Source organism: Pristiophorus japonicus, chromosome 20, assembly GCF_044704955.1.
Source record: "Pristiophorus japonicus isolate sPriJap1 chromosome 20, sPriJap1.hap1, whole genome shotgun sequence".
NCBI classification, from domain to species: Eukaryota; Metazoa; Chordata; class Chondrichthyes; family Pristiophoridae; genus Pristiophorus; species Pristiophorus japonicus.
Window position 1 is genome coordinate 80,976,566 of NC_091996.1, and position 23,494 is coordinate 81,000,059.

General features: G+C 45.3%; 1 non-coding gene across 1 annotated transcript; it reads right to left on the reverse strand.

Annotated features, from left to right (window-relative positions):
• Window positions 1-23,120: 23,120 nt before the first annotated feature.
• Window positions 23,121-23,192, reverse strand: trnae-cuc (transfer RNA glutamic acid (anticodon CUC)). The gene has a single exon. It is a non-coding gene; the product is annotated as a tRNA-Glu (tRNA).
• Between the last annotated feature and the right edge of the window lie 302 nt (window positions 23,193-23,494).

Consider the following 23,494-nt stretch of genomic DNA (forward strand, 5'->3'; position numbering starts at 1 on the left):
GAAATGCAAGTTCTTCTTTGCAAAAGTTCGATGCAATTTCAAAACTCACGGCAGAATAATGGGCTCGGCTGGGATCTCTCGCAAATTTCAATTAACAACCCAGAAGCGAGAATCGTACCCCAAGACCAACGAGCTAACTTTTTGACAAACCTGGAGATAAGGTGTAACTTTTATAAAAGCATTTTTCTTGGCAGAAGGAGCACATGAGATCGAATCAGTGACTTTGCTTTTTCGACCTGTCTTCTGAAGCGCCGCACGGTCCCACTCCGACAGTCAATGAACTGTTGGGACGTTAGTGTATCCAGGCTGCGGGTGGCCACCCCGAGCGCAGCAGAGGGGTTTCTGTATTAGTTCTGGGTGGGGACAGTATTTCCCCTTCTCTCTTCCTCTTGTCTATATCCCTCTGCTTTGTTTTCTGCACTTATTCCCCCGGCCTTATTTTATGTGTTTAAAGGGAACAAAAGATGAAGTGGGCGACATTCTGGAACAATTTCTCTCACTCAAATGTATCTATTTAGTGAAGTGAAATAAAGAGCAATTAAAGAATAAGGGAGAAGCCACTGTCGCCCTTTTGACAGGAGAATAAACTCGCCCATGGCTGTTCATCCACAGCAAGTTTAAAAATAATCTTCCTGCGTGGGATCCTTTCGCGTGGAAAGCAAACGTGATAACGGCTCCACTGCGGAAACCGCTCTGACCAGAAGTACAGCAGAGGGCAGCTGACCAGTGAATGCCTTCTGTGCTGATCGGGAATGTGTTGGCTCACCTTAAACAGCTTCTGTCCCTCACTGATAGCTGTCAATCCTTCTCCTCCGCTGCCCTTTACACAAACATGTCACTGATCCCCACCCACCACCCCACATCCCCATCGTGTTATCTTCCATGTTAGCACAGTGGGGCCGCGGAGACACCTACTCTCTCCCCGCGGTTAGTGAACTCAGTCAGTCTGTAAAATTAAAGGGGAACAAGTGCCCCGCAAAGGGCAGGGGAAGGAAGAGAGTCTGTAACCTGGGTTTAATTGTTGGTCAAAGGCTACCCGTCCTGTTGTGTATTTCCAGCAGTTTCCTCTTTCACAGGTGGAGATACCGGGGCTGGAACATGTTCCTAAAATACAATGAGGTCGGGATAAAAGTTCCTCACGTACTCAGGGCAAAATAAATGATTGAAGTTCTAAAATGGATTAAATAATGATGTTTAAATCAATGAATCTTTTTTTTCCACATGAGATGCATGTAACATTTTCTGATAACGTTTTAATTTTAATGGAAGTGCAATTTCCCTGGCCGGAAATCGACCCAGGGCCGCGGTGGTGAGAGCGCCGAATCCTAATCACTGGACCACCAGGGAACGCTGCATTGCTGCATCGCTGCATCGTAATGTTTGATGTTATTATTGGCCTTTTCAATCCACTCGTTTCACACCGAAACACATCGTAACCTTGATCTGAAATTAACGTCACGTGATTCTTTGAAATCACCTTGAAATGATTGGGTAAAACCCTTATACCACCGAAAAACAGCTTCGATTCCAGGTCAGGGCAGTAACTTTTGTAACACCGTTTTTAAATTCAAACCATATAAAATTGACGACATGCAGTAAATGTGACAAAATAAGAATTCATTTAATCACCATTAATTAACCGATAGCATTTATCAGAATGAAAGAAATAATAATATAGTTACTGAGGGACAGTGGTTTCTTCAATCATTCAATTTCTCTTTACATGTGATGAACTTTTATCCCTATCTCATTTACACGCTGTATTTTATGAGAATATTTTAAAATTATAAGTGTTTATGACTCAGTTGTAAAACCATTAATTGTGTGTGTGCCGATTCTTGATAGGAGGAGCACTTGAGACTGAAGTTCCAGTTCTATATATGTATCAACAGAATCCATTTCCACCAATTTCTTGAAACCCAATAACTTCATTTATTTCGAGTGGACTGGATGGAGGAACATGATCCATGTAAAAAATTGTTATCGTTTTACATGAACTTAAAGCTCAGAAATGTATTGGAGTGGGAACTCACTAGATAACAGCATAGCTGTCAATGTTTGCAAAATATATTCGTGCAGCCAAAACGCAGTCCAAAACCTGGAACCTTGGGGAAAAATAGTTAAAGGAGTCCCTGGGTGCGCTTGAACCATCAACTTTTCAGTTAATAGCCAAACTCACTAACCCATTGCGCCACAGAGACTGACGCACACATTTTGTGCAAGACATCCAAAACCAGGGTGCCAGTCAGCTAACGCTTCAGATTGCTCCAACCGGGATGGAACTTGTCCACTCTCAGTTGTCCTTTTCCCAAATAAAGGGTGGGACATTCATTGTGGATGTGTGGAAGCAGTCTGGTCCCGCACACTGCAGACACTTCCATGTCACCGCCAACCAGCTCTCCCACAACCGGTGTGATCGACCTTCCAGCCTTCCGGTGCCTTGTCTGTGACGAAATATTCTGATTGTCCTGAAGCCAGGATTAGGTTTTGATTCCTTTTCAGCTCCTGACTGCGGATATTCCTGTGATTAAACGTGAACAAAATGCTTACAGGGACAGTTGGATTCAGTGATTCTTTGCTTGGTGAAATTTCAAAGATTGAAATTGATGCACATCAACCCCAAACCTCGTCACCTACTCGCGAACCGCTACACGCTGCTCCCGTGAGATGGAAGCCCAGTTGTTGTTTCAAGCTTGAATGCAGGAACAAGCAGAACTCATTCAAAGAAAGTCCAAGTCCCTGAGGCACCTGATTATTTGCACCGAACTCCGTCGCAAAGAGTTGAGGTTTCTGTGGGGTGATTTGGGCACATCTTTCCCCACACGACAACACTTCAAACATAACTCAACGGCTGTAAAGTGCTTTGGGGCGACATGAGTTCCTGAAAGGCACTGCAGAAATGCAAGTCCTTCTTTTAACTGTTTTTCCCCGAGTATTCAGTGCCGCACAGTCCCAGGTTGTCATTGTGCGTTTTGGCTGCACGAAACTATTCCGCAAATGTTGCCAGCTGTGCTATTATCCAGTTGGTTCCCACTCCAATAATTTTATGAGCATTCAGTTCAAGTAAAACGATAAAAAATTTTTACATGGATCATGTTCCTCCATCCAGACCACTGGACATAAATGAAGTTATTGGGTTTAAAGAAACTGGTGGAAATTGATTCTATTGATACATATATAGAACTGGAACTCTGGTCTCAAGTGCTCCTCCTATCAAGAATAGACACACACACAATCAATGGTTTTACAACTGAGTCATAAACACTTACAATTTTAAACTATTCTCATACAGCGTGTAAATGAGATCGGGATAAAACTTCATCACATGTAAAGAGAAAATGAATGATTGAGGATACCACTGTTCCTCAGTAATTATATTATTATTTATTTCATTCTGAAGAAGGTTATCGGCTAATTAACGGTGATTAAAAGAATTCTTACTTTTGCACGTTGGCTGCAAGTCATCAATTTTATAAGGTTTTGAATTTAAAAATGGTGTTACAAAAGTTATCGCCGAGACCTGGAATCAAAGCTGTTTTTCGGTGGCATAAGGAGTGGTTTTACCCAATCATTTAAAGGTGATTTCAAAGAATCACGTGGCGTTAAATTCACATCACGGTTACCATTTGTTTCGGTGTGAAACAAGTGAATTGAAAAGGACAATAATGTTAAATACAGAGTAAAGCTACAACTACACAGTCACATCAAAGCCTCCCAGGGCAGGTACAGTACATGTTAGACACAGAGTAAAGCTTCCTCTACATTGTCCCATCAAACGTCGGCGAGAGGTGCGTGGAGAGGCGTCGGGAGTTCGTTGGTGAGGCCAATAAAAGGCACAGCAGGGAGTCCGGGGCCCAGCATCGGCGGCAGTCGGGAGCAGCGTCGAGGAGGTCCGTTGGTGAGGCCTATAAAAGGCGTGACTTGTGAAGTTACAGTGAGAGGGCAAAAAAGAAGAAGAAAGAAACGGAAAGATGACGTCACAGCCAAGGGGGAAAGTGATTGGCTGGTGATTGGTGAGTCGTTTTTCTTTTTTCTCTTCCATAACAGTGAGTAAACTTTAACATTGTTGTTGCCTATCTCAGGGTTAAGTCATGGCAGGAGAGCTCGGTCACGTGTTATGTTCCTCCTGTACCATGTGGGAACTCAGGGACGACTCCAGTGTCCCTGACGACTACGTGTGCGGGAAGTGCATCTGCCTCCAGCTCCTGACGGACCGCGTTGCGGAGTTGGAGCTGAGGGTGGATTCACTCTGGAGCATCCACGATGCTGAGAATGACGTGAGTAGCACGTGTAGCGAGTTCGTCATACCGCAGGTGAAGGGTCCACAGCCAGATAGGGAATGGAAGACCAGCAGGAAGAGCAGTGCAAGCATGGTCATCCCCCTGCAAAACAGATACACTGCTTTGAGGACTGTTGAGGGGGATGACTCATCAGGGGAGGGCAGCAGCAGCCAAGTTCATGGCACCGTGGCTGGCTCTGTTGCACAGGAGGGCAGGAAAAAGAGTGGGAGAGTGATAGTGATAGGGGATTCAATTGTAAGGGGAATAGATAGGCGTTTCTGCGGCCGCAACCGAGACTCCAGGATGGTATGTTGCCTCCCTGGTGCAAGGGTCAAGGATGTCTCGGAGCGGGTGCAGGACATTCTAAAAAGGGAGGGAGAACAGCCAGTTGTCGTGGTGCACATTGGTACCAACGACATAGGTAAAAAAGTGATGAGGTCCTATGAAACGAATTTAAGGAGCTAGGAGCTAAATTAAAAAGTTGGACCTCAAAAGTAGTAATCTCGGGATTGCTACCAGTGCCACGTGCTAGTCAGAGTAGGAATCGCAGGATAGCGCACATAAATACGTGGCTTGAGCAGTGGTGCAGCAGGGAGGGATTCAAATTCCTGGGGCATTGGAACCGGTTCTGGGGGAGGTGTGACCAGTACAAACCGGACAGTCTGCATCTGGCAGGACAGGAATCAATGTCCTAGGGGGAGTGTTTGCTAGTGCTGTTGGGGAGGAGTCAAACTAATATGGCAGGGGGATGGGAACCAATGCAGGAAGACAGAGGGAGACAAAAAGGAGACAAAAGCAAAAGACAGAAAGGAGATGAGGAGAAGTGGAGGGCAGAGAAATCCAAGGCAAAGAACAAAAAGGGCCACTGTACAGCAAAATTCTAAAAGGACAAAGGGTGTTAAAAAAACAAGCCTGAAGGCTTTGTGTCTTAATGCAAGGAGTATCCGTAATAAGGTGGATGAATTGACTGTGCAAATAGATGTTAACAAATATGATGTGATTGGGATTACGGAGACGTGGCTCCAGGATGATCAGGGCTGGGAACTCAACATCCAGGGGTATTCAACATTCAGGAAGGATAGAATAAAAGGAAAAGGAGGTGTGGTAGCATTGCTGTTTAAAGAGGAGATTAATGCAATAGTTAGGAAAGACATTAGCTTGGATGATGTGGAATCTATATGGGTAGAGCTGCAGAACACCAAAGGGCAAAAAACGTTCGTAGGAGTTGTGTACAGACCTCCAAACAGTAGTAGTGATGTTGGGGAGGGCATCAAACAGGAAATTAGGGGTGCATGCAATAAGGGTGCAGCAGTTATAATGGGTGACTTTAATATGCACATAGATTGGGCTAACCAAACTGGAAGCAATACAGTGGAGGAGGATTTCCTGGAGTGCATAAGGGATGGTTTTCTAGACCAATATTTCGAGGAACCAATGAGGGGGGAGGCCATCTTCGACTGGGTGTTGTGTAATGAGAGAGGATTAATTAGCAATCTTGTTGTGTGAGGCCCCTTGGGGAAGAGTGACCATAATATGGTGGAATTCTGCATTAGGATGGAGAATGAAACAGTTAATTCAGAGACCATGGTCCAGAACTTAAAGAAGGGTAACTTTGAAGATATGAGGCGTGAATTGCCTAGGATAGATTGGCGAATGATACTTAAGGGGTTGACTGTGGATGGGCAATGGCAGACATTTAGAGACCGCATGGATGAACTACAACAATTGTACATTCCTGTCTGGCGTAAAAATAAAAAAGGGAAGGTGGCTCAACCATGGCTATCAAGGGAAATCAGGGATAGTATTAAAGCCAAGGAAGTGGCATACAAATTGGCCAGAAATAGCAGCGAACCCGGAGACTGGGAGAAATTTAGAACTCAGCAGAGGAGGATAAAGGGTTTGATTCGGGCAGGGACAATAGAGTACGAGAAGAAGCTTGCAGGGAACATTAAGACGGATTGCAAAAGTTTCTATAGATATGTAAAGAGAAAAAGGTGAGTAAAGACAAACGTAGGTCCCCTGCAGTCAGAATCAGGGGAAGTCATGACGGGGAACAAAGAAATGGTGCACCAATTAAACAAGTACTTTGGTTCGGTATTCACTAAGGAGGACACTAACAACCTTCCGGATATAAAAGGGGTCAGAGGGTCTAGTAAGGAGGAGGAACTGAGGGAAATCCTTATTAGTCGGGAAATTGTGTTGGGGAAATTGATGGGATTGAAGGCCGATAAATCCCCAGGGCCTGATGGATTGCACCCCAGAGTACTTAAGGAGGTGGCCTTGGAAATAGCGGATGCATTGACAGTCATTTTCCAACATTCCATTGACTCTGGATCAGTTCCTATCGAGTGGAGGATAGCCATTGTAACCCCACTTTTTAAAAAAGGAGGGAGAGAGAAAACAGAGAATTATAGACCAGTCAGCCTGACATCGGTAGTGGGTAAGATGATGGAATCAATTATTAAGGATGTCATAGCAGCCCACTTGGAAAGAGGTGACATGATAGGTCCAAGTCAGCATGGATTTGTGAAAGGGAAATCATGCTTGACAAATCTTCTGGAATTTTTTGAGGATGTTTCCAGCAGAGTGGACAAGGGAGAACCAGTTGATGTGGTATATTTGGACTTTCAGAAGGCTTTCGACAAAGTCCCACACAACAGATTAATGTGCAAAGTTAAAGCACATGGGATTGGGGGTAGTGTGCTGACATGGATTGAGAACTGGTTGTCAGACAGGAAGCAAAGAGTATGAGTAAATGGGTACTTTTCAAAATGGCAGGCGGTGACTAGTGGGGTACCGCAAGGTTCTGTGCTGGGGCCCCAGCTGTTTACACTGTACATTAATGATTTAGATGAGGGGATTAAATGTAGTATCTCCAAATTTGCGGATGACACTAAGTTGGGTGGCAGTGTGAGCTGCAAGGAGGATGCTATGAGGCTGCAGAGCGACTTGGATAGGTTAGGTGAGTGGGCAAATGCATGGCAGATGTGGTATAATGTGGATAAATGCGAGGTTATCCACTTTGGTGGTAAAAACAGAGAGACAGACTATTATCTGAATGGTGACAGATTAGGAAAAGGGGAGGTGCAACGAGACCTGAGTGTCATGGTACATCAGTCATTGAAGGTTGGCATGCAGGTACAGCAGGCGATTAAGAAAGCAAATGGCATGTTGGCCTTCATAGCGAGGGGATTTGAGTACAGGGGCAGGGAGGTGTTGCTACAGTTGTACAGGGTCTTGGTGAGGCCACACCTGGAGTATTGTGTACAGTTTTGGTCTCCTAACCTGAGGAAGGACATTCTTGCTATTGAGGGAGTGCAGCGAAGGTTCACCAGACTGATTCCCGGGATGGCGGGACTGACCTATCAAGAAAGACTGGATCAACTGGGCTTGTATTCACTGGAGTTCAGAAGAATGAGAGGGGACCTCATAGAAACGTTTAAAATTCTGACGGGTTTAGACAGGTTAGATGCAGGAAGAATGTTCCCAATGTTGGGGAAGTCCAGAACCAGGGGTCACAGTCTAAGGATAAGGGGTAAGCCATTTAGGACCGAGATGAGGAGAAACTTCTTCACCCAGAGAGTGGTGAACCTGTGGAATTCTCTACCACAGAAAGTAGTTGAGGCCAATTCACTAAATATATTCAAAAGGGAGTTAGATGAAGTCCTTACTACTCGGGGGATCAAGGGGTATGGCGAGAAAGCAGGAAGTGGGTACTCAAGTTTCATGTTCAGCCATGAACTCATTGGATGGCGGTGCAGGCTAGAAGGGCTGAATGGCCTGCTCCTGCACCTATTTTCTATGTTTCTATGTTTCTATGAGTTCCTGAAAGGCGTTGCAGAAATGCAAGTTCTTCTTTGCAAAAGTTCGATGCAATTTCAAAACTCACGGCAGAATAATGGGCTCGGCTGGGATCTCTCGCAAATTTCAATTAACAACCCAGAAGCGAGAATCGTACCCCAAGACCAACGAGCTAACTTTTTGACAAACCTGGAGATAAGGTGTAACTTTTATAAAAGCATTTTTCTTGGCAGAAGGAGCACATGAGATCGAATCAGTGACTTTGCTTTTTCGACCTGTCTTCTGAAGCGCCGCACGGTCCCACTCCGACAGTCAATGAACTGTTGGGACGTTAGTGTATCCAGGCTGCGGGTGGCCACCCCGAGCGCAGCAGAGGGGTTTCTGTATTAGTTCTGGGTGGGGACAGTATTTCCCCTTCTCTCTTCCTCTTGTCTATATCCCTCTGCTTTGTTTTCTGCACTTATTCCCCCGGCCTTATTTTATGTGTTTAAAGGGAACAAAAGATGAAATGGGCGACATTCTGGAACAATTTCTCTCACTCAAATGTATCTATTTAGTGAAGTGAAATAAAGAGCAATTAAAGAATAAGGGAGAAGCCACTGTCGCCCTTTTGACAGGAGAATAAACTCGCCCATGGCTGTTCATCCACAGCAAGTTTAAACATAATCTTCCTGCACGGGATCCTTTCACGTGGAAAGCAAACGTGATAACGGCTCCACTGCGGAAACCGCTCTGACCAGAAGTACAGCAGAGGGCAGCTGACCAGTGAATGCCTTCTGTGCTGATCGGGAATGTGTTGGCTCACCTTAAACAACTTCTGTCCCTCACTGACAGCTGTCAATCCTTCTCCTCCGCTGCCCTTTACACAAACATGTCACTGATCCCCACCCACCACCCCACATCCCCATCGTGTTATCTTCCATGTTAGCACAGTGGGGCCGCGGAGGCACCTACTCTCTCCCCGCGGTTAGTGAACTCAGTCAGTCTGTAAAATTAAAGGGGAACAAGTGCCCCGCAAAGGGCAGGGGAAGGAAGAGAGTCTGTAACCTGGGTTTAATTGTTGGTCAAAGGCTACCCGTCCTGTTGTGTATTTCCAGCAGTTTCTTCTTTCACAGGTGGAGATACCGGGGCTGGACCATGCTCCTAAAATACAATGAGGTCGGGATAAAAGTTCCTCACGTACTCAGGGCAAAATAAATGATTGAAGTTCTACAATGGATTAAATAATGATGTTTAAATCAATGAATCTTTTTTTTCCACATGAGATGCATGTAACATTTTCTGATAACGTTTTAATTTTAATGGAAGTGCAATTTCCCTGGCCGGAAATCGACCCAGGGCCGCGGTGGTGAGAGCGCCGAATCCTAATCACTGGACCACCAGGGAACGCTGCATTGCTGCATCGCTGCATCGTAATGTTTGATGTTATTATTGGCCTTTTCAATCCACTCGTTTCACACCGAAACACATCGTAACCTTGATCTGAAATTAACGTCACGTGATTCTTTGAAATCACCTTGAAATGATTGGGTAAAACCCTTATACCACCGAAAAACAGCTTCGATTCCAGGTCAGGGCAGTAACTTTTGTAACACCGTTTTTAAATTCAAACCATATAAAATTGACGACATGCAGTAAATGTGACAAAATAAGAATTCATTTAATCACCATTAATTAACCGATAGCATTTATCAGAATGAAAGAAATAATAATATAGTTACTGAGGGACAGTGGTTTCTTCAATCATTCAATTTCTCTTTACATGTGATGAACTTTTATCCCTATCTCATTTACACGCTGTATTTTATGAGAATATTTTAAAATTATAAGTGTTTATGACTCAGTTGTAAAACCATTAATTGTGTGTGTGCCGATTCTTGATAGGAGGAGCACTTGAGACTGAAGTTCCAGTTCTATATATGTATCAACAGAATCAATTTCCACCAATTTCTTGAAACCCAATAACTTCATTTATTTCGAGTGGACTGGATGGAGGAACATGATCCATGTAAAAAATTGTTATCGTTTTACATGAACTTAAAGCTCAGAAATGTATTGGAGTGGGAACTCACTAGATAACAGCACAGCTGTCAATGTTTGCAAAATATATTCGTGCAGCCAAAACGCAGTCCAAAACCTGGAACCTTGGGGAAAAATAGTTAAAGGAGTCCCTGGGTGCGCTTGAACCATCAACTTTTCAGTTAATAGCCAAACACACTAACCCATTGCGCCACAGAGACTGACGCACACGTTTTGTGCAAGACATCCAAAACCAGGGTGCCAGTCAGCTAACGCTTCAGATTGCTCCAACCGGGATGGAACTTGTCCACTCTCAGTTGTCCTTTTCCCAAATAAAGGGTGGGACATTCATTGTGGATGTGTGGAAGCAGTCTGGTCCCGCACACTGCAGACACTTCCATGTCACCGCCAACCAGCTCTCCCACAACCGGTGTGATCGACCTTCCAGCCTTCCAGTGCCTTGTCTGTGACCAAGTATTCTGATTGTCCTGAAGCCAGGATTAGGTTTTGATTCCTTTTCAGCTCCTGACTGCGGATATTCCTGTGATTAAACGGGAACTAAATGCTTACAGGGGCAGTTGGATTCAGTGATTCTTTGCTTGGTGAAATTTCAAAGATTGAAATTGATGCACATTAACCCCAAACCTCGTCACCTACTCGCGAACCGCTACACGCTGCTCCCGTGAGATGGAAGCCCAGTTGTTGTTTCAAGCTTGAATGCAGGAACAAGCAGAACTCATTCAAAGAAAGTCCAAGTCCCTGAGGCACCTGATTATTTGCACCGAACTCCGTCGCAAAGAGTTGAGGTTTGTGTGGGGTGATTTGGGCACATCTTTCCCCACACGACAACACTTCAAACATAACTCAACGGCTGTAAAGTGCTTTGGGGCGACATGAGTTCCTGAAAGGCACTGCAGAAATGCAAGTCCTTCTTTTAACTGTTTTTCCCCGAGTATTCAGTGCCGCACAGTCCCAGGTTGTCATTGTGCGTTTTGGCTGCACGAAACTATTCCGCAAATGTTGCCAGCAGTGCTGTTATCCAGTTGGTTCCCACTCCAATAATTTTATGAGCATTCAGTTCAAGTAAAACGATAACAATTTTTTACATGGATCATGTTCCTCCATCCAGACCACTGGACATAAATGAAGTTATTGGGTTTAAAGAAACTGGTGGAAATTGATTCTATTGATACATATATAGAACTGGAACTCTGGTCTCAAGTGCTCCTCCTATCAAGAATAGACACACACACAATCAATGGTTTTACAACTGAGTCATAAACACTTACAATTTTAAACTATTCTCATACAGCGTGTAAATGAGATCGGGATAAAACTTCATCACATGTAAAGAGAAAATGAATGATTGAGGATACCACTGTTCCTCAGTAATTATATTATTATTTATTTCATTCTGAAGAAGGTTATCGGCTAATTAACGGTGATTAAAAGAATTCTTACTTTTGCACGTTGGCTGCAAGTCATCAATTTTATAAGGTTTTGAATTTAAAAATGGTGTTACAAAAGTTATCGCCGAGACCTGGAATCAAAGCTGTTTTTCGGTGGCATAAGGAGTGGTTTTACCCAATCATTTAAAGGTGATTTCAAAGAATCACGTGGCGTTAAATTCACATCACGGTTACCATTTGTTTCGGTGTGAAACAAGTGAATTGAAAAGGACAATAATGTTAAATACAGAGTAAAGCTACAACTACACAGTCACATCAAAGCCTCCCAGGGCAGGTACAGTACATGTTAGACACAGAGTAAAGCTTCCTCTACATTGTCCCATCAAACGTCGGCGAGAGGTGCGTGGAGAGGCGTCGGGAGTTCGTTGGTGAGGCCAATAAAAGGCACAGCAGGGAGTCCGGGGCCCAGCATCGGCGGCAGTCGGGAGCAGCGTCGAGGAGGTCCATTGGTGAGGCCTATAAAAGGCGTGACTTGTGAAGCTCCAGTGAGAGGGCAAAAAAGAAGAAGAAAGAAACGGAAAGATGACGTCACAGCCAAGGGGGAAAGTGATTGGCTGGTGATTGGTGAGTCGTTTTTCTTTTTTCTCTTCCATAACAGTGAGTAAACTTTAACATTGTTGTTGCCTATCTAAGGGTTAAATCATGGCAGGAGAGCTCGGTCACGTGTTATGTTCCTCCTGTACCATGTGGGAACTCAGGGACGACTCCAGTGTCCCTGACGACTACGTGTGCGGGAAGTGCATCTGCCTCCAGCTCCTGACGGACCGCGTTGCGGAGTTGGAGCTGAGGGTGGATTCACTTTGGAGCATCCACGATGCTGAGAATGACGTGAGTAGCACGTGTAGCGAGTTCGTCATACCGCAGGTGAAGGGTCCACAGCCAGATAGGGAATGGAAGACCAGCAGGAAGAGCAGTGCAAGCATGGTCATCCCCCTGCAAAACAGATACACTGCTTTGAGGACTGTTGAGGGGGATGACTCATCAGGGGAGGATAGCAGCAGCCAAGTTCATGGCACCGTGGCTGGCTCTGTTGCACAGGAGGGCAGGAAAAAGAGTGGGAGAGCGATAGTGATAGGGGATTCAATTGTAAGGGGAATAGATAGGCGTTTCTGCGGCCGCAACCGAGACTCCAGGATGGTATGTTGCCTCCCTGGTGCAAGGGTCAAGGATGTCTCGGAGCGGGTGCAGGACATTCTAAAAAGGGAGGGAGAACAGCCAGTTGTCGTGGTGCACATTGGTACCAACGACATAGGTAAAAAAGGGATGAGGTCCTATGAAACGAATTTAAGGAGCTAGGAGCTAAATTAAAAAGTTGGACCTCAAAAGTAGTAATCTCGGGATTGCTACCAGTGCCACGTGCTAGTCAGAGTAGGAATCGCAGGATAGCGCACATAAATACGTGGCTTGAGCAGTGGTGCAGCAGGGAGGGATTCAAATTCCTGGGGCATTGGAACCGGTTCTGGGGGAGGTGGGACCAGTACAAACCGGACAGTCTGCATCTGGCAGGACAGGAATCAATGTCCTAGGGGGAGTGTTTGCTAGTGCTGTTGGGGAGGAGTCAAACTAATATGGCAGGGGGATGGGAACCAATGCAGGAAGACAGAGGGAGACAAAAAGGAGACAAAAGCAAAAGACAGAAAGGAGATGAGGAGAAGTGGAGGGCAGAGAAATCCAAGGCAAAGAACAAAAAGGGCCACTGTACAGCAAAATTCTAAAAGGACAAAGGGTGTTAAAAAAACAAGCCTGAAGGCTTTGTGTCTTAATGCAAGGAGTATCCGTAATAAGGTGGATGAATTGACTGTGCAAATAGATGTTAACAAATATGATGTGATTGGGATTACGGAGACGTGGCTCCAGGATGATCAGGGCTGGGAACTCAACATCCAGGGGTATTCAACATTCAGGAAGGATAGAATAAAAGGAAAAGGAGGTGTGGTAACATTGCTGTTTAAAGAGGAGATTAATGCAATAGTTAGGAAAGACATTAGCTTGGATGATGTGGAATCTATATGGGTAGAGCTGCAGAACACCAAAGGGCAAAAAACGTTCGTAGGAGTTGTGTACAGACCTCCAAACAGTAGTAGTGATGTTGGGAAGGGCATCAAACAGGAAATTAGGGGTGCATGCAATAAGGGTGCAGCAGTTATAATGGGTGACTTTAATATGCACATAGATTAGGTTAACCAAACTGGAAGCAATACAGTGGAGGAGGATTTCCTGGAGTGCATAAGGGATGGTTTTCTAGACCAATATTTCGAGGAACCAATGAGGGGGGAGGCCATCTTCGACTGGGTGTTGTGTAATGAGAGAGGATTAATTAGCAATCTCGTTGTGCGAGGCCCCTTGGGGAAGAGTGACCATAATATGGTGGAATTCTGCATTAGGATGGAGAATGAAACAGTTAATTCAGAGACCATGGTCCAGAACTTAAAGAAGGGTAACTTTGAAGATATGAGGCGTGAATTGCCTAGGATAGATTGGCGAATGATACTTAAGGGGTTGACTGTGGATGGGCAATGGCAGACATTTAGAGACCGCATGGATGAACTACAACAATTGTACATTCCTGTCTGAGGTAAAAATAAAAAAGGGAAGGTGGCTCAACCGTGGCTATCAAGGGAAATCAGGGATAGTATTAAAGCCAAGGAAGTGGCATACAAATTGGCCAGAAATAGCAGCGAACCCGGAGACTGGGAAAAATTTAGAACTCAGCAGAGGAGGATAAAGGGTTTGATTAGGGCAGGGACAATGGAGTACGAGAAGAAGCTTGCAGGGAACATTAAGACGGATTGCAAAAGTTTCTACAGATATGTAAAGAGAAAAAGGTTAGTAAAGACAAACGTAGGTCCCCTGCAGTCAGAATCAGGGGAAGTCATAACGGGGAACAAAGAAATGGTGCACCAATTAAACAAGTACTTTGGTTCGGTATTCACTAAGGAGGACACTAACAACCTTCCGGATATAAAAGGGGTCAGAGGGTCTAGTAAGGAGGAGGAACTGAGGGAAATCCTTATTAGTTGGGAAATTGTTTTGGGGAAATTGATGGGATTGAAGGCCGATAAATCCCCAGGGCCTGATGGATTGCACCCCAGAGTACTTAAGGAGGTGGCCTTGGAAATAGCGGATGCATTGACAGTCATTTTCCAACATTCCATTGACTCTGGATCAGTTCCTATCGAGTGGAGGATAGCCATTGTAACCCCACTTTTTAAAAAAGGAGGGAGAGAGAAAACAGAGAATTATAGACCAGTCAGCCTGACATCGGTAGTGGGTAAGATGATGGAATCAATTATTAAGGATGTCATAGCAGCCCACTTGGAAAGAGGTGACATGATAGTCCAAGTCAGCATGGATTTGTGAAAGGGAAATCATGCTTGACAAATCTTCTGGAATTTTTTGAGGATGTTTCCAGCAGAGTGGACAAGGGAGAACCAGTTGATGTGGTATATTTGGACTTTCAGAAGGCTTTCGACAAGGTCCCACACAACAGATTAATGTGCAAAGTTAAAGCACATGGGATTGGGGGTAGTGTGCTGACATGGATTGAGAACTGGTTGTCAGACAGGAAGCAAAGAGTATGAGTAAATGGGTACTTTTCAAAATGGCAGGCGGTGACTAGTGGGGTACCGCAAGGTTCTGTGCTGGGGCCCCAGCTGTTTACACTGTACATTAATGATTTAGATGAGGGGATTAAATGTAGTATCTCCAAATTTGCGGATGACACTAAGTTGGGTGGCAGTGTGAGCTGCAAGGAGGATGCTATGAGGCTGCAGAGCGACTTGGATAGGTTAGGTGAGTGGGCAAATGCATGGCAGATGTAGTATAATGTGGATAAATGCGAGGTTATCCACTTTGGTGGTAAAAACAGAGAGACAGACTATTATCTGAATGGTGACAGATTAGGAAAAGGGGAGGTGCAACGAGACCTGAGTGTCATGGTACATCAGTCATTGAAGGTTGGCATGCAGGTACAGCAGGCGATTAAGAAAGCAAATGGCATGTTGGCCTTCATAGCGAGGGGATTTGAGTACAGGGGCAGGGAGGTGTTGCTACAGTTGTACAGGGTCTTGGTGAGGCCACACCTGGAGTATTGTGTACAGTTTTGGTCTCCTAACCTGAGGAAGGACATTCTTGCTATTGAGGGAGTGCAGCGAAGGTTCACCAGACTGATTCCCGGGATGGCGGGACTGACCTATCAAGAAAGACTGGATCAACTGGGCTTGTATTCACTGGAGTTCAGAAGAATGAGAGGGGACCTCATAGAAACGTTTAAAATTCTGACGGGTTTAGACAGGTTAGATGCAGGAAGAATGTTCCCAATGTTGGGAAAGTCCAGAACCAGGGGTCACAGTCTAAGGATAAGGGATAAGCCATTTAGGACTGAGATGAGGAGAAACTTCTTCACCCAGAGAGTGGTGAACCTGTGGAATTCTCTACCACAGAAAGTAGTTGAGGCCAATTCACTAAATATATTCAAAAAGGAGTTAGATGAAGTCCTTACTACGAAGGGGATCAAGGGGTATGGCGAGAAAGCAGGAATGAGGTACTGAAGTTGCATGTTCAGCCATGAACTCATTGAATGGCGGTGCAGGCTAGAAAGGCCGTATGGCCTACTCCTGCACCTATTTGCTATGTTTCTAAGTTTCTAAAATCTCCCAGGACAGGTACAGCATGTGTTAGATACAGAGTAATGCTCCCTCTGCACTGACCCATCATCACTTCCAGGGCTTGTACAGAACGAGTTAGATACTTAGTAAAGCTTCCTCAACACTGTCCCATGAAACTCTCCAAGGTCAGGTACAGTCCGCGTTAGATACAGAGTAATGTTCCCTCTGTACTGACCCATCAACACTTCCAGGGCTGGTACAGAACGAGTTAGATACAGAGTAAAGCTCCCTCAACACTGTCCCATGAAACTCTCCAAGAGCAGGTACAGCATGCGTTAAATACAGAGTAAAGATTCTTCTAAACTGTCCCATCAAATGCTCCTAGGGCAGATGCACCACGGGGTTAGATCCAGAGGAAAGCTCCCTCTACATTTTCCCATCAAACTCTCAGGGCATGTCCAGCACAAATTAGTTACAACATAATTCTCCTGCTACACAGTCCCATCAAACTCTTCCAGTTTGCAATAACTCAGTAGGCTTACTACCGTGAACTCAATCAGGTGCATCCTGACCGTACTTTTCTAGCTCTCGAACAAAGGATTAAACATGGAGGCTTTCTTTATATACAAGAGTTGCATGTGTGTGCCTGTGGCCCAATGACCTTCGACGGTCGGTCCCCCTGGTGGCAGGTAAACCCGGGCATATTTACATTACAGTGCAGCACGTGTTTAAATCTCCCTCTACACTGTCCCATCAAACCCTCCGAGGGCAGGCACAGCACAGGATAGATACAGAGCAAAGCTCCCACTATACTGTCCCATCAAACCCGTCAGGGCAGGTACAGTTCGGATTAGATACAGATTAAAGCCCCCTCTACATTGTCTCATCAAAGACTCAGAGGGCAGGTACAGACTAAAGCTTCCTCTACACTGTCACATCAAACCCTCCCAGGGCAGGTACAGTATGTGTTATATACAGATTAAAGCTCCCCCTATATTGTCCCATCAAAGAATCACAGAGCAGGTACAGCCCATCGAAGATATACAGTAAAGCTTCCTCTCACCTGTCCCATCAATCTCTCCCAGGGCAAGTACAGCATGGGTTAGATATAGAATAAATCTCCTTCTACACTGTACCATCAAATCCTCCCAGGACAGGTACAACACGGGGTTAGATACAGAGTAAAGCTCCCTCGACACTGTCCCATCAATCTCTCCCAGGACAGGTCCAGCACGGGGTTAAATACAGAGTAAAGCTCCCTCTACACTATCCCATCAATCTCACCCAGGACAGATCCAGCACGGGGTTAGATACAGAGTAAAGCTCCCTCTACACTGTCCCATCAATCTCTCCCAGGACAGTTACAACACGGGGTTAGATACAGAGTAAAGCTCCCTCGACACTGTCCCATCAATCTCTCCCAGGACAGGTACAACACGGGGTTAGATACAGAGTAAAGCTCCCTCGACACTGTCCCATCAATCTCTCCCAGGACAGGTCCAGCACGGGGTTAAATACAGAGTAAAGCTCCCTCTACACTATCCCATCAATCTCTCCCAGGACAGATCCAGCACGGGGTTAGATACAGAGTAAAGCTCCCTCTACACTGTCCCATCAATCTCTCCCAGGACAGGTACAACACGGGGTTAGATACAGAGTAAAGCTCCCTCGACACTGTCCCATCAATCTCTCCCAGGACAGGTCCAGCTCGGGGTTAAATACAGAGTAAAGCTCCCTCTACACTATCCCATCAATCTCTCCCAGGACAGATCCAGCACGGGGTTAGATACAGAGTAAAGCTCCCTCTACACTGTCCCATCAATCTCTCCCAGGGCAGATCCAGCACGGGGTTAGATACAGAGTAAAGCTCCCTCTACACTGTCCCATCAATCTTTCCCAGGGCTGGTACAGCACGGGTTATGTTAGCACAAATGTTTTCCTGGAAGAATCACTCGACACTCGGGGTCGGTTCCAACGCCAAAATGCCTTTATTGCACCAGCGGGGAGAGAGCCCCTGGTCCAACTCCAGGCATTCCACTCCACCGAACAAAGAAATTCATCGATATTTACATGTTTTACAACAGTTCATTACAATTACTTAGCCCATGTCGGCTGGACACAATCCAATCATAACAACTATAAATTACAAATCGATTCCACTGGGCCAATGGAATTGGCCCCCAGGCACCAGGGGACTGTGTGATCACCTCATGTTTTAGCTGGGGCTTATTCATGGCCTCGTGATATTCTCCAGATCCCCTTATCTCTACTGTCCTTGGGTTCTGTCTGCACCTAACCACCTTATCCTTACACAGTCACAGGAATTTCTTTGTTCAGTATTCTGCTAGGACATCTTTCTGTGGTTTGTTGATTAAGGACGTTCTGCTGAGCTCGCTCTTGACAGTGTTCCTGTACAGGGAACTGCAGTGCCATCAGCTACCCAAAAATGAAGTCAAGCTAACTGTTAGCTGAATTCCCCTAGTGCTTTGCAGAATCCCTGGCAGCCATTTTATATCTGGTTACCATTTTACACATACATATATGCAGACATATATTCAGCAGGTGCCTTTGCCTTTGCCCAACAACAATCCCCCCTTTCGGTAATGGACTAATCCTAGTTTCCTTTAACCGACAACATAATTTGTTACTCTACTTATATTTTTATGTACCACCCGGTACTTCCTGCCTCAACGTGCTGACCAGTCACGTGGTGTCAGAAGTCCCAGTTGCTTAGATCAAATTGATATAGTTCAGATTCCCCTGTCCCTCTGCTGGACAAGTCACTTTATTTACTTGAGCCCTTGTTCTGATACTCCTTTGTCGTGCATAATGCCTGCAGGATCAACAGGCCATGACTCTCCATGTTAGTGCTAAGGCCAGCTGTATCCCTACCAGTATGTGTGATATTATTCCAATCCAGGGGTGGATGTTTACGTTCATGCCCCAGTCCCTGACCCTCCTCCACCAACTCTGGTTTTGTAACTCTTGGTCAGTATCCTTCTCCAGTATTTCAATCTTTGTCTGTAGTTGGTGGTAGAGTCTGACACACTGGCCTACTCTGAGTCTTAGTTCCCTTAATACTGCAACTAAATGTGGGATAGGGGCCTGCTCTGGCTCGTCATAATCCTGCAGGTGATCGTGGAGCTGATCGATGGCGTTGATGATTTTGGGCCTCGGTGTCTAACCTGGATAATGTGGGCTTGTCCTATTGTGAGGTCGTAGGGCTGTGAAGCAAAAGTTTGGTTGCGAGATCTGGCATTGTAAGCCATTGTACCGATATGAATGTGCCGTGGTAGAGACACAGTATTTCCCTTTGCCCCCGTAACCTGTTCTGGCAAAATGTGTGGGGGCAGGTACTATTTCCAATACACATCCATCGGTTGGATTAAATCCACATTCGACTAGTTCTCCCTGTCCCACCGGGTGAGGACACACCGTAATGTCACCCGTCTGCTTGCATCCCGTCAGGGAGATCCCATAGAGTGTGTTGTCTCTGCGGACAGCAGGGGCTGCGGTCAGATAGTAATGGAGGGAGGTGTTTTCCCGTACGACCCCGCTTTTCTACAGTTGATAAAGGGGAAACGGTCCTGAGTCTTGTGTGACTATAGGTATCATCAGGGCTATTCCCACTCCGACAGCTTTGCCCATTCGGCAGTTTGGGATCACTGGGCATACTCTGGTTAGTCCCTTCAGAGTGCAATTACCCAGTGTCCCCTTCAGTTTGGCCAACTGAGCCAGATGTGGGCTGTCTATCCAGTCTGGCAACTCCCCCCTTTGGATATGATCGAGGTTGTGGCGTATCTGTCCCACCATCCATAGGCCATAAGCGGGACAGAGTTGTCCCTGTCTAAGTTTTGCGGTATCTTCTCTCTCTCTGTCGATAAGGTGATTGATTGTTTTTGCCTGAGCTTCCAGGACCGAGAGGCCATCCAATTGAATTTCGGCACCCTCTCTTCCGAGTTCGGCTTGATCTTCCTGATTCCGCTCTGCCCGTTCTAATAATCCCTTCATCACTCCTTTAAGCTGCTCCACCCTTTCATTTAGCCTTTGTATGTCCAGTGAGTTTACGATGGAGGTTCCGGCATTAAAACCGGTCGCAACATCATTAACTATTCCTCTCTTAGTCCTATGAACTGGCTCCTGTCCTCGGAATCTACTGGCACCCATGGCATCGGCAGCCTGCTGCATTACAACTTTACTTAATACATTATACATATTTCTTGCCTCCTCTGTACAATATTCCGGCATCCGTATACCTGAGATATTGATCAGGACAGGCACAATTTCATGCTTAACATTATCATACAATAGTTCACCCTCGTTAGACAGCACGATCCCATTTTCCGGTCCCCTTGTAATTGTTGGACATGGCAATTCCATGGGCAGTGTGGTGGTTCTTATGGGGCGCGGTGTCGGAGGGGGTGAGAAGCATACATACAACGATATTGCGGCAGCCTCTACCTCCTCATAGTATCCACACAGCCCCACCCCCTTTTTGTGGGTGACTAACGGTTGTGGCTGGGCAGGAGGCGTGCAAATTATTCCAAAGGTACATTCATCGGGCCCCCCCGGCCTCCCTTCGTCTAATGCAACTGTTTCTTGTACCCGTGGAGCATTGCACACATACTCTATTCTTATCCGGATTCATTTGCAGCCACGCGTTAAAATAAGTTCTGTCCTTGGCTGCTGGAATGCATATTCCGTCAGTCAAAGCAAACAAAACCCTATAGTTGATACAGTTGTGTCTTTCTTGCGTGTGCTGTATCTCTCGTAGTCCGTCTGTATTATCCAGTGCTTGTGTGGGCCTCAAGGTTCCCAGTATCATGAGTCCCCAGAGTCGAAGTCACCACTGCGGTCCCATCTCGGTGATGGTTTTATCTGCAAATTTTAAACAGATAGCCTGGTCGTCACCAGGTGTTAGGTTCTGGTCTACTTGTGTCGCGGTTACTCTGTGGAATCGGAGGTAAGGGTTAGGTTATCCATATTCTTTATAGTCGTACCATCTCGATCACTTCATGTCCCTGTCTGGGCTGCCGTCGGTTTTGTATTTGAGCCTGCTGTGCTCGAGCCTGCACGATGACCCATCTAAATATTATCCAAACTCTAATCAACACCAATGCCACCACTATTCCTCCAAACATCGCAGTGTGCTTTACTGTTAGGTTGGGTTTGTGGACTACACCGACCCACCGTGGGATACATTGGCTCGATTGCCACAGGTGATGGTGCTTTGGCTGCACACTGCACTATCCATCTGGTCCTGTTTTTTAAAATCTCTTCCAGCTTATTTATCTTAGCTTTTAACTCTTGACCAGCTAGTTCTGTTTTATTTTTATTCTGACTATCCCACCATTTCCACAGTCTGCCAGGTGAGTCTTCTTTATTTTAGTAAGAAATTCAAATTAGTAAGGTCCAGTGTAAAACAGCTGTCAATGGAAAGGGTTAACTCCTTTACAGGTTTGTAAGAAGGCCTGATGTCATTACGTGACTTCGCGTAATCATCCAAATCTTTGTGTCTTCAAAACTTGCTTAGAAATTAGGAATCCGTTAAAACAGCAGAAATCATTCGTAAAGTGGTCACAATAAAAATCTTCTCATCGGGAAAGACAGCATTTTCGATTAAACTCAAATTTTTTCCTTAACATCGAATTCAAGTACTTGCCAAAGATTATTTTTAAATGAGAGCACATATTTTTAATAGCTATTTTGTTTACTGAAATACAATTTTCACACAAGCTGTATACATGCCAAAATTTCTTTTTTTTTTTAACGGTCCCGTTCACTGGGCCTTCCAGCAACACTGAACAATTGCCCAGTCTGAAACTATCCAGAGTAATAACTTGTAACAACAACATCCAACAGTCAGGATGGCCGAGCGGTCTAAGGTTCTGTGTTCAGGTCACAGTTTCCTCTGGAGGCATGGGTTTGAATCCCACTCCTAACATTCATTGTGTTTAATTACAAACTCATTTGTTTTGACACCACTCTGAAGTGCTTTGGGACATCCATCTAACTTAATAAAATTACTCCACTTCAATTACAAACGGTGATATCAAATTTATTTCCCAAACCAGGAATCGATCCCAGGTGGCTGTAGCGAAAGGAACATTTTGTGAAGCATTGAAAGGTGCCCTCTAAACATCTCGCACTGCTAATTTAAAAACATAGTTGAATTTGTTTCGGTGCAAAAGAAGGCAGGCTCGAAGGGCCAAATGGCAGACTCCTGCTCCTGGTTCTTGTGTTCTTATGCAGATCACAGAACAAATGATAAATTATCAACTCTCCCTCAGTTCGCATTCCTTTTATTGTGCAAAGAAGATCATGGGTTCATTAAAGAGGTTTTCCCGTGAAAGCAACATAAAGTTTAAGGAAAATAATTCGCCCAACTCGAATCCACGACCCTGAGATTATGAATCTCATGCTCTACCGACTGAGCTAGCCGGGCTTCTCAACATTTACCCTGTCAATCCCCTTCAGAATATTGTCCATTTCAATGAGATCACCTTTCATTCTTCTAAACTCCAGAGAGTATCGGCATATTCTGCACAATTTCTCACCATAGGACAGTGTTCTCATCCCAGGAATCAATCTGGTGAACCTCTGTTCTACCACCTCCAAGGCAAGTATATCCTTCCTCAGATAAGGAGACCAAAACTGTGCGCAGTACTCCAGGTGTGGTCTCACCAAGACCCTGCACAATTGTAGCAAGATTTCCTTACTCTTATACTGTGGACTATATATTAGGTATTGTGGGCCGAATAACCTGTTTTTCTGCTGATTCTCCGGTTGTATAAAAAGTTATTAAAATTCGATAGTTGCTCAGCAAACATATTTGTATTTCCTTCAGTGTGCAACACATGTGGGTGGATTAATGATGATTGAAACAATTATTCAGTATCTCACAGACTTGAATTATTTTTGTCAACTTGCTCTGGAAAAATGCTTTCCCTGACCAGGAATCGAACCCAGGTCACGGCAGTGAGAGCACCAAATCCTAACCACTAGACTACCAGGGAACACTGCTTGCAGCCTCTGCGATAGCTTTAAATATAGTCAGCTTACAATCACAGCTGAGAATTGTGCGGTGACACGGCGTGTAACTGGATTTGCTGGGAGCAGCGTGGAGACCCCGACCTGCGTGAGAACACCAGCGGCAGGTCGGGGCCATAAAAGGAGCGGTGAGCGGCGGCCTGGGAGCAGCGTGGTGGTGTACCACGGCAAAGTACAGCGCGAGCTGGTGCAGGAGGGCGACGGCAGCGAAGAGTGATGTCATCAAAGTCCAGGTCGGTGATTGGAGCGTGGGCAGGTACAGCAGGAG